General features: G+C 42.5%; 1 protein-coding gene across 1 annotated transcript in view; it reads left to right on the top strand.

Annotated features, from left to right (window-relative positions):
- LOC121232999 (CUGBP Elav-like family member 4) overlaps positions 1 to 7960 on the top strand; it is a gene marked incomplete at its 5' end in the record, with an annotated part of 104480 nt that extends 96520 nt beyond the window's left edge. Inside the window, one exon of the mRNA XM_041121546.1 lies at positions 7934 to 7960. The remainder of the gene's footprint in view (positions 1 to 7933) is intronic.
- Positions 7961 to 12263: the final 4303 nt, after the last annotated feature.

Here is a 12263-nt window from a genome sequence, read left to right as displayed (position 1 = left end):
TTACTTCAGCTTCCAATACGGTTAGCTCTTGGGATCCCCCTGTCACACCAGAGATACAGATGGGTTCTGCCCCTTTATAACTTGATGGCATTAGGGTGCATTGTGCGCCAGTGTCCACTAGAGCCTTATATTCCTGTGGGTCTGATGTGCCAGGCCATCGAATCCACACAGTCCAGTAGACTCGGTTGTCCCTTTCCTCCACCTGGCTGGAGGCAGGGCCCCTCTAATCCTGGTTAGAGTATCCGTTACTCACTTTTCGCACATGTGAATCAGAAGTCCCTTCAAGAGGATCAGAAATGAGATCAGCCCTTCTACTCTGTCTGGGGGACTGCTCACACGAAACTGGAGCAGCAGTTTTCCAAGAAGAATCCTCTTTTCTGGTTGCTTTTTCTCGCAACTCCCGTACCCGTGCATCCAGGACTGAGGTAGGTTTTCCATCCCACTTCCTCATGTCCTCTCCATGGTCACGCAGGTAAAACCACAGGTTAGCCCGTCGTGTGTACTTTCTCTCTCCTCTCTCTTGGGCAGAGGAATGCTTATTCCTAATAGCTGCGATGTGGGCCTGTACAGGTGGGGAGAAGGACATATCCACTTTGAATTGCTGGAACTCCCAGGACAATTCCTCTACAGCTGAGACACAGGCCCGTAGGGAGGAAGAGAGACTTCCTTCGTATTGCCGGAGTTGGACAGCCAGTTCGTCCACCGTTTGTCCATAGCCTCCTTTCCAGGACTTTACTGCCAATGAGTTGGCATAGGTTGGTGGTGCACTTCGTAGAAACTTCCGCCACATGGGTTGTGTGCATTGGACTTCATCTGGATCTGTGGGTGACTGCGCATTTTCTGGATCATTATAAATCACCTCCAGCACGGCTAATTCCCTCAGGTACTGGATACCTCTCTCCATGGTGGTCCACTTGCCTTGGTGACATGTAACTTCATCCTTGAAGGGGTATCTTTCCTTCACACCTGACAGAAGTCGCCTCCAGAGGCTGAGGACTTGTGTTTTTCTCCCAATCGCCTTGTCAATGCCCCCTTCCCTAGACAGGGGTCCCAACTGCTTGGCTTCCTTACCCTCTAATTCCACACTACTAGCCCCATTATCCCAGCATCGGAGCAGCCAGGTAACAATGTGCTCACCTGGGTGGCGGCTAAAATCTTTTCACATGTCACGCAACTCACTCAGGGATAGAGATCGGGTGATTATTTCAGGTTCTGCCTCTTCCTCCTGTTCTCGCGATGACCCTGGTTCATCCTCATCTCTCACTAAGCGAACTGATTTCTTTGTGTGTTTCTTTTTCTGTACAGGGGCGACTGATACTGGCACAGGTTGGTTCTCTGGTTTAGCTGCAGTACCTGTCACCGGGGTTGGGGTAGCCGCGCTGCCTGTTGCCGGGGTAGGGGTAGCCACGCTGCCTGTTGCCGGGGTTGGGGTAGCCACGCTGCCTGTTGCCCTGTTTTCCATCTTTTCCCCGTTTTCCCCCTGAGGGTGCTGCCTAATATCAAGCAGTGTTTGGTAGATACTGGCCAGGGCCCAGCACAGTGCAGCGAGTTGTGCCTCTCTGGAATAGCCACAGCATTTTCCTATCAAATATTCTACCACTTCATGAGGGTTCTGTAGTTGTTCGGGAGTGAACTTCCAAGCCACCGGAGGTGAGAAGTTCTCTAGATACCTGCCCATATCCTCCCACATGCCGTGCCACCCATGAATATCCAGCTTTGGGGCAGATCTCTGGGTGGTACTCTTAAAAAGCCTTTTTGTAGCCCTAAACAAGACCTGAAACATATTCAGGAGGCATAGCACTAACAGCACACTGGCTTGCGCATCTCAAGGGTATTCAAAATTCTCAAAAGCTGTTGTAATTAGTCGGAAGGAGAGAAGGGAGGCGAACGGACGGGAGGAAGTATCCCCCCCTGACTTCCCCATGGATTGGCTGTAATTACCAATAAAATCCGATAGAAGGTGCCTGAAGTATGGAAATGATATCACTGCCTCATACAGATACCATCTTAACCTCATGACCAGTGATGTAATCATTTCACGAGTCGACATTGCCCAGTACAGCAAAATGATAATCCCAGTCACTCTCCCAGAGGTGAGAAACGTAACTACAGGCAATACATAGAGCATATAAGAACTTACAAAATGCCACCATGTGAACAAATGAACCAACATTGTGACCAGCGACTATTTAACTAATATAAGAAATGCGTATGACAATTTGTTTCAACACGCTCCGCCGAATGCTGTGTTATCCTACCCTTCGTGCCCCACGTTGGCGCCAAAAAAGGACTGTCGTGGTTTCAGCCCAGCCGGTTAACAAAGGACCCACGCAGCCGCTCGCTCACTCCTCCGCCCCCTCCGGTGTGATGGGGAGGAGACGGAGGAGAGGAAAAGAAAAAAACTGGAACCTCGAGGGTTGAGATAAGGGCAGTTTACTGGGACAACACAAAAAAGTTACAACGACCTGGTACTATGAAAGAGTATACAGTAAAAGAGTGATGCACAGTGCAACTCACCACCGGACCCGACGCTCCGCCACTTCCCCCACGAGAGTCGAGAGAGCTCCCTCCAGCCCGCCTCCCATTTATATACTGCGATGATGTCACATGGTATATGGAATAGCTCCTTGGCTAGTTCAGGTCAGCTGCCCGCTATGCCCCCCACCTCCCAGGTTCCTGTAGAAATTAACTCTATCCCAGCTGAACCCAGGACAACTGCCCATTAGACTTTTGCACTGGCCATGTGGGACTATTAAAAGGTGAGTGAGTCTTGCTGATCACTCCTTGACTCTCCAGTTGGCGAATCAACATGTGGATGGGAATCAGAGAGTCGCGGTTGTGGTGCAATAGTTGTGTGGTGCACCCGTCGTGGTAGCAATTGGCACCTGTTGTTCTTAACCCTCAGCAACCCCACAACCGAAGGGTCTTAAGAGAGGACAGGCGGGGGACAGCTGTTAATTCCCTCCGTCTCCAAGGCAGCTATACCAAAAACCCATCGATACCCCTTCGGGTCCTAAAATACCCTCCGAGATAGTCTATGCCAAGGATGCATGGGCCCGGACCAGTCACAATGGGGTGTTTCTGCCATTCATTCCAGTTAGGCTTACTTCAGCTTCCAATACAGTTAACTCTGGGGATCCCCCTGTCACACCAGAGATACAGATGGTTCTGCCCTTATAACTTGATGCATTAGAACAACTGTGCGCCGGTGTCTACTAGAGCCTTGTACTCCGTGCGTTAACGTGCCAGGCCATCAAATCCACACAGTCCAATAGACCTGGTTATCCCTTTCTCCACCTGGCTGGAGGCAGGGCCCCTCTAATTGGCCGGAGTATCCGTATTCATTCTCGTAAAATTGGCTCAGAAGTCACTTCAGAGGACAGGAAATACAGCATCAGCCCTTCTACTCGGTTGGAAAAACTGGAAGCGGCATTTTCCTGGGAATCCCCTTTTGTGGTCGATTTTTCCTGCGCAACTCGGACTGTGATTAGGACCGAGGTAGGTTTCCATCCCCATTCCCATGTCCTCCTCATGACACATAGGTAAAACCACGGGCACCTCGCGGTGTGTACCTTCTAATTCTCTCCTCTTGGGCAGAGGAAGCGCCTCAATCCTAATAGCTCAGACATTGGTCCTTTACAGGTGGGCAATCGAAAATACCTCTTTGAATTGCTGGAAACAATGTGGCTAGGGCATGAGAAGCGAAAAATCCTTGACATTAGCTCTAAACACTACTTAGCAACAACTGAAACATCGTGTATAACAAATTCTTCTCCATACCTAACCAAAAACATAGCACTGTACCAGCTACTAGAAAGACAATTAACTCTATCCCAGCTGAAATCAGGACACACCCATAAGAGAAAATGTTTTCCCCAGTCCAGGTTATGTCAAAACAACCTCTCTTCAGCTTGAGAGTTGCCTGGGACTAGCATCCACATGTATGCGTATTGCCCATGGTGCTGCCACCCCTGTCTGTGCAGCCAGTGCCATCCCATACTCCAACCCCAGACAGGAGATGTGTGTTGCTTCTTGTTCCCAGGGATAGAGCGGATATGATTTGGTTGGCACCAGAACTCTCCCATTCCTGCTGCCTCGTTGCTCATCAGGGGAGCAAAGCATGTGAGCCATTTTCCTTGTAAAGGCCTAACCCATGATGTGGCACAGACTGAGGGTATGAAAGAGCCAGTCTGTGCTTTTTATTGGTAGGTGGCCCGCTGTCCTCCTCCCCACCTGCTCTCTTTTTATTGTGTGGTATGACATAGCCAGAAAGCCCTGAGGGGTAGAGGGATGGTGAGGCCTTTTCCTCTCCATGCACAGCTGGACCTGTACAAACTGACACTATTGCTAATTGGCTACCCAGGGAAACAAGTGACAACAGCTCTACCCTGGGCCTCTTCAAAAGACTTTGTTCATCCTCTTGGCATTGTGAAATCATGTAGATCCAAGATTCTGCATCTGCCTTCGTGGGTACCATTCTATGCTTCACTCAAGCTCACAGGAGCTCAGGTTGATGTGGCTTCAGCTCATCAAAGGGGCCAGGATGGGGCCAGGACCAAGGCATCAAGAAGGAGAGTGACCACAAGACAGCAGCCAAATCTGTGGAAAAAAGTGTGGAGCTGAACCAGCGATTCAGATGCGTGGGGGTTAGTTCAGGCATGTGTCTCGTGTCAGATGAGGCATAACTACTGTAGCCAAAGAGAAAGCAGGTTTTTTCAGCCTCAGAAAAAAATATAGAAACAGTAAAAAAAACCCAAAATAAGAATTTTCTCTATGCCAGATGCATGACTCAGGAGAGAATGTCAACAAGATTCTTGTGGACACTCAACACACAGGCTGAAATTTGAGTCGTGTGCAGGATTTTCGAGAAATAGAGGTGAGGAGAGTATGAACCCCGCCAAGGGGAAGAAAGGCAAAACCTGAAGACACAGGGTGCAGAGCTGCGACTCGGACAAGGTATGCTCTGTGTAGTGATTTTGTGTTTAATGAGGGCAAAAACTCCTGGGCAATAGTAGAGGGACATTTTCCTTTGTAGGAGCGAGGAAGTGTGTTCTAGGAGATTGTAGCAACCAGCCCCTGGCAGTTTCTTTTATCTTCTTCTTTTTCTTTTTCTTTCCTTTTTTCTTCTTCTCTTTTCTTCTCTTCTCACTTTCTCTTCTCTCCTTTTTTTCCATTATTTTTTAAATTCAAGCCAGAGCCAAATGCCAAAGGAGTAAATGTCCTTCTTTTAATGATGCTGATTTAGGGACGATTGTATCATCCAAGTCCTCCTACAAGTCTGCTTCCCACACCATACCAGCATTGCTGTGTTTCGGAGCCCACCATCCTGTGAACCTCAAAATGGGCATGCAGCAACCAGCAGTAGTTGCTTTTCTTTTTTTTTCTCAGTAGCCAAAGCAGCTCTTGGTTTATTACCCCCCCATGATTTTAAACTTGGGATGTAATTGAATTAGAGTGGTACTGGCTCCGAAGTCCATCCGAGGAGGAAATGAAGGCTCCCGGGCCGGAGGACTTTGGCTAGCATCCACAGCAAAGCAGGATGCAGAGGTGGTGCAGGAAAGACCAGTGCTAACGAAAGGCATTGGTTGGCAGTTGAATGTATTTATTTCCAGACTTTGCAAAACCGATTGTGTATGCGCTCATTCATTCAGTGCATGCTCCCTCAACAGCCGATGCTAACGGTTGTACTGTTCAATGTTGACTGGTGTCTACATTTAAGTGTGTGGTTTAGTGTGTGTCTCTGGTAGGCCTTCTCCATCCTTTTTTTCTTCCTTCCTTTCTTTTCTTCATCCTTTCTTCTGTTCAGTTTGTTTTGACTTCCTTTCTGTTTCATTTTATATAGTTTAATGCAAGATATAATCCATATGAGTTTTGATGATGGCTGTGTTTGTAACTTTTTTAGTTATTCTTTATTAGATATATCTGATTCCCCACCTTTCCCTTTTCACACGATATATAATATTATATAATATAAAAAAAATCTTGTTCTTCTGGGCATTCAATCAAAATTTCCAACATAAACAAACAAGAGCCAGTCAAACCACCCACCGTCTCGCGCTAGCTAGGAAAAAAAAGTTCACGTAATGACATGAAAGTGGAGAATACAGTCCCCCAGGCCTAAGTTCAAATCAACTCGAAGTTGAAAGTGTGACATGATGGCGTCATGTAACAAGCTAAGAATTGGTTGCATGACATGCGTCAAGTTTCGTGCAGGTGCCGTGATTGAAGCATTTTTCTTGGATGTTGTATCAGTTGATGATTGGCCAGTCATGATCACATGTGCCTTTTTTGACTTTGTGCTGCCACAATTTTTTGCTGTGCTCATTTTCGTTTTGTTTTTGGTGCTTGCAGTGGTTTCTTTATTTGTCGTTTGATTTCTTGTCAACGTTTTATGCTTCTTTAGATGTCACATAGAAGAAAAAAAAAGATGGATTCCTAATTCTTTAGAAAAAATGGGATTGTTATAACTACAGATAATTTGGAAAAAAGAGAGAGAAAAAATGTGTGGTTAATTTTTTTGCACTGAAAATCTTGTGATTTTTTTCTTTTTCTGGAGAATTGGGGGCCTTTTTCAATTGACACCTTTTTTTTCCCTTAGGATATTTCAAATCACATTCTAAAAATTAAAAAAACAAATCAAAACCAAAAACCAAAAAGAGTAATGATAGTAACAGTAGTTTGAAAACTATAGCAATCCAAAAAAAAGCAACCCCAAGAAAAGCATCATTGTATATCTTTTCAAGAATTCCTAATTCTAAGGTTCCGTATTACAGCACCTCCAGCCAAAATTAATTGCTCAGGGGGAGGGAGGGATTGTTTTGAGTGGGAAAAAAACCCCATCCAGATCAAAAAGCAAAATGCATCTTTTTGTTTACAACTGAAAAAGGGTCCTTGACAAGTGTTTTTATTTTTTTTATTCTATTATTATTTTTGGTGTTGTAATTGTTTAGACTGCTGTGTACGGTTTGCTGTTTGTTGAACCAACAGTGTGAAAACCTGCCAGCATGGATTGATATTCCGCATGACACTTTTCCACCAGAGTGGACCTTTTGCAGTTTCTAAGTTTCTTGATGTAATAAATCACCGAGTGTATAAGAAGAACCTGCTTGCTAGAAAGAGATAAGAGCTAATCCCTTAATGATTAAGCAACCTACTTAAATGTCAAGCCTAGTCGGATCATGATTATATTTTTTTTAAATAACTTTTTTATTTAAGAAATGTTGTTTACTTTTTTTTTGCAAAAAAAAGTTTATTCCAACAGTCTTTTTTAATTTAACCTCCTATAAATTACCTGTTCAAAGTCCTACTTTTTGACATTCACAAAGGAGAGTAGATGTTATTGGCAGCTATGTCTCCACAGAAAGTTCATGCACTGTCATAGATGGCACCCCATTAAAATGTAGACCAATTCTTTCTCGATACCTTTCACACTACAAAAGCCCACCAAGCAAGATTGTGATCTGGCATTGTAAAGTGGCGCTTAAAAATAATTAAAATGCAGCTATCTGCAAATACATAGTGATACAGATTTATGTAGACATGCCCTACTATTATTTTGATTTATTACTATTAGGAACAATTGTACTTTTCTCTATCATGATCGTGACTACCTTGCTCACTTTGGGTTTGATCCGGTTCTCACTGAAGTCAAGGGGAATCTTTCTGTTGACGTTGAGTGGGAGCAGAATCAGAGCCAATGCCTCCAAAAGCAAAACACCAGACCAGAAGCCCCATCCTGTCCCAATTGAAGGGAGAAGAAAACACCCATTACTTTCAACAGGAGCAGGATTGGGCTCAAAACAACAGGCTTGTTTTTAATTTAATTTTCATTTTTTAGGTCTTTTTTCCTCCCTGTCCCAAATATCCCCCACCTTCCCTACTTCCCCCTCCCCTTTTTGATTTAATTTGCAATGAATGATCTTCATTTTTTTAGGGCAGCAGCTGAATGAGCCACATTTAGGAAAAAAGTATATATATTAAAAAAAGGAAACTGTTGGATTACACCTTTGACATATCAGCAAATATCAATCAAGCTGAAGACTTCAGACTTATTCTCTCTTTGATTGTTTAGACTGTAACATTTCTTCAAGAAAAGTATCACATCTGCTGACTTCGAAGGACATGCGCTTGAAAACAACCAAACAAACAACATCAGTAAAAAATCAGAACAGGAACAAGATCAACCAGGATTTCTGAAGAGACACTGATATCACCACAGCGGCTTTTCTTCAAACAGGAGATGCAAACCTGGATACTGACAAAGGAGTGCCTGTTTGCCACCAAGGATGGAGTTACCATGCATGAACCATGGTAACAGTCACTGAGCATCTTTATCTGTCATTCCTTAGCTATATAGGGACCAAAGGACAAAACTTTTTACCGCAGACTTGTAGCTGTATGTAAAATATGGAAGTTCTTTCCTTTTCTCTGAGCTGTTCCTAAAACAGTTTTTGAGAGCGATTATATGAAATATGTAAAAAAATTTAAAAATATGCTTAAATGCTTTTAAAACAGCAAGATAATAGTTCTTTGATAATTTGGGAGGTTCTTTGGTTATACATTAATTAGAGTCTATGAAGCTTTCATATGGTTTTCTGTATAATAGGTAAGGATTGTGCTGTTAAAGGCAGGTAAGATGAATATCTATGAAAAGCAAAAAAGTAAATAAATACATAAACAAATACATAAAAAGGCATAGACAAGAGAAAAGATAGTTGATATTAAAAGGAAAACAAAAAAGGTTTGTAAATGCTTCTAACTCTCCCCATTTAAAATCCTAATAGTTGTACAGAATTTTAAAAAAAGAAAGTTTAAAATACCTATATAATAGAAAAAATTAGACAACATTAAAAAATAAAAAAATAAAAAAAAATACTACATAGAACTTAACATTAATGCTAAAAACAAAGATGTTGTAGAACTGTAATTTTTGTAGAGTTTAGACTGAGCATAAATTCCTACTCTGCCAATTGTTGTTGGATGTTGTTATTTATCAAGGAGAAAAAGGAGAGAAATGGCTATTTTGGCAGCTTTTCTAACTGCAAGCATTCCAGCTATTAAAAAAATAAACAAAACAAAACTCGATTCTGTAGACAATGTAAATGGGAAACAAAACAGCTGTCTTTTTATCAGACTTTAGTTCTAACTTGAACAACAAAACACAGCTAAACGCTTCATGTCTTCATGATCTGCTGTCTGCAAAATTCCCATCATCCTATGCTTCAGTAGCTTCCATATTTGCTCTAGAAACCTTCAGGGCAAGGGGTTAGCCTAGAACCTTAATCTTAAAAAAGAAAAAAAATAACATAAAAAATAAAAGCAAAAAATAAAATAAAAAAACAATCTCTTTGAAGAATTTCTGAAACTGTTTACAAGGAATTTTGAAAAACAGGGGGATGTTTAAAAAAAAAGATGCTGGCTCTGTTTTTCTGTAAATAAATTTCCATATTTTGTAGGACTTTTAATTGTAATGATAGAGAAAAAACAAGGAAAACTATTTAATGAAAGCACGATATTTATCTTTGGTAAACGACTTTAGAGCAGTTAAAAAACATAAGACATTGCTTTAAAAAAATCTGAATCAGAAAAAACAATTAATTATTTAAGAACACATATTTTAAAGTATATCATATTTATTATAATTTATTTTCACAATCTTAAAACTTGATTTACATCATGCTCACACTTGTTTGCATCGATTGAGCAGTGTGATAATTGTTTCTGATTCCTTATTTGGTTTTACTTTGTTATAATGTTCTTGTTCGTTTTTCTTAGTTTTTTTTTATCTTGATCTCGAACTTTCTTCCTTTCTCTTTCTTTTTCTTTTAGTTTTTATTTTAATTTTAATTCTCTATTGGGCCTGATCTTACAGTCCTTACTCTGTCAGAACTCCCACTGGGATGTAGCGGGTATTTTGCCCGAGTAAGGACAGCCAGACTGAGCCCACAGCTAGGAAGTACAGATGTGTAATGCAACTGTACTTCCATACAACTGCTCTTTCACTTCCCTAAAACTCCTTGTAATCTTCTGTAATTATTGAATGACGCTTTCCAGCTTAGCCCTAAATAAAGCACAGTTTAAAAAAAAAAACCAAAACTCATGTTCTTTACTTCTTGATGGCTTCCCTTAATGTGTTTGCTTTAAGAACAAAATGAATCTATTTCAACTCTTTCATTAATATACATTGTTTGAGTATTAGAACAAATCCCTTTGTTATATGAAACATATCTCATTGGATTGAATTAATGACACTGTTTCATTTAATGTCTGCTTGATATTCCACTGTAGTTTACCTTAAACCTAGTAGGTTAGAAGATCAAATAATGGTACATACAAATTAGAGTCATTGTAGGTCCCATTTGAAGCCTGTTGTTTGATTTCACGCTCATGGTTTTTTCATGCTAATAAGTATAGAAGCCAAAGCTTGGGACATTGCTCCTTTTGCTGCTTTGGGACAACCTTGTGAAATTCAGCAGTCTCTAGAGATGAGGTTCAATTTCTTCCTGAGCATCCCTCACATCTTGTCTTTTGAATGATTATATTTTTCCCCAAAAATGGCTGTACCAGATCAGCTGAGCAGAAACTGGGGCTGAAATTAGGAGCCTTTGCTTTTTCTTTCCGGTTCTTGCAGCCGCATCTGCATTTGGACAAGTTGCACCAGCTAAATCCATCTCTAAATGGGGCTAATGGTGCTCGTCCATAATTTGAACTCCACAGATGAAAGGAGTTCTATTAGTAGAAACTCCTGTTATTATGACTTACTAATGTCTGTTCAGGGCTATAGAAATAAATAAAATGTAAATCAGCTGATGAATACAATGAGGGAATATGGTCAGTATTTTCTTTTTATCTGAAGGTAAAGGCAAATACATCAATCCCATCTCTGCCTTTGGCAGAGAAGATGCTCTGTAGAGGGCTGAGTAGGCTAAAGATGTGGGACTTGGCCTCAAATGTCACTGAGCTAGAATATGCGGACTAGGTCTCTGCTCCAAAAGCCACTCAGCATCCTGCCCTGAGCTGTGGGGATACACAGAACAAACAGAATCACATCCTCTGACCTGGGCCAGTTTGAGAATTGGGGGGGGGGGGGGGGGGGCTGGTGAAGATCACCCTTTGAAGAAGGGAAAAATCCCAGAAGAAATAGGGAAGGGTCAATTTCCCAGTCACACAGAAAAGGTAGCGCTAAAATGTGTTGCCTGATTCCCTCCCCATTTCTTGGGTTGCCCTCCCCACTCTCCCTTTTGACCGCCAAGCTCCCCAGAGACCTTCCTCCCCCCCTTAAGGTAGATGCTATGTCTCTACAATGGATTTGGGACTGTGAGGTATGTCCTGGTATACCTGCAAGGACCCCAGCCACAGTTGGGGGCTGTTGGCTGATGATTGTGAGAGAAGATTTCAGAGTCTTGTTTCAGGTACCCTGCAAAACAAGAAGAAACTATCCAGTGCAGGGGAGCAACCAGCTCCCAAGGAGAGGCCTTAAACACCCTTCTCTGGACTGTCCAAACATACCAGCCCTGTTTTAATTTACTTGCTCGGCTTACAGAGACTCCATGCTTCTTTCCAAAGGAAGTTCACCCCTTTACACTGTAGGTGCTGTAAAGCAAAACAAATAAAGCTTTGCAGCGTGGGCCTGTGTCAGCATGGGACTGTATTGCTGGGGCTGGCAAGTAGCCAAAGAAAAGCCCCAGTCTGAAGCAACAAAAATTAAGAGATAGGCTAAGCCAACCTGAAAGCTTGTAGCTGTCTGCCCATGTGCACCAGGATACAGCACACCAGCAACAGTCTATCACAGAGACTCAAAAGCCACTGGCTGTTTGATGCTGACCCCTCTCTCTTATTTGTAGCTGCTAAATGACATTACATGAAGCTAAAGGTTTATTAAAGATCAAACAGCCATCCTTCGCCAAGACACTCTTTGGCACCAGTGTGATTATAGTAAACTGCAATCCCATCCCCATAAATAGTCAGGGGTAACCTTTGGTACAAGTACAAGGCATGGCTTGTGGTCACTCTTTCTGGAGTCCCATGGAGACACCTCAACCACTAATCACATTTCTGTGTCTCTAAGCAAGCTGTAAATCCCTTCCTGGAGTCACTTTTCCATATCAGCATTTCCTGATGTAGCCACAGAGCCAATCTTCCTTTGCACACAGAAGAGGAAACAATGCCTCTCCCTACTTCCACCCCATCCCCACTCCAGGCAGGTGTCCATTAGACAACTTCCTTTTATTAAGAGATGATCTGGCCTTTGAATGAGGCTACAG

The sequence above is a fragment of the Aquila chrysaetos genome (assembly GCF_900496995.4).
Source record: "Aquila chrysaetos chrysaetos chromosome W unlocalized genomic scaffold, bAquChr1.4 W_unloc_3, whole genome shotgun sequence".
NCBI lineage: Eukaryota > Metazoa > Chordata > Aves > Accipitriformes > Accipitridae > Aquila > Aquila chrysaetos.
The sequence above is the reverse complement of the archived record's forward strand: the minus strand, read 5'-3'. Positions and strand labels throughout refer to the sequence as shown.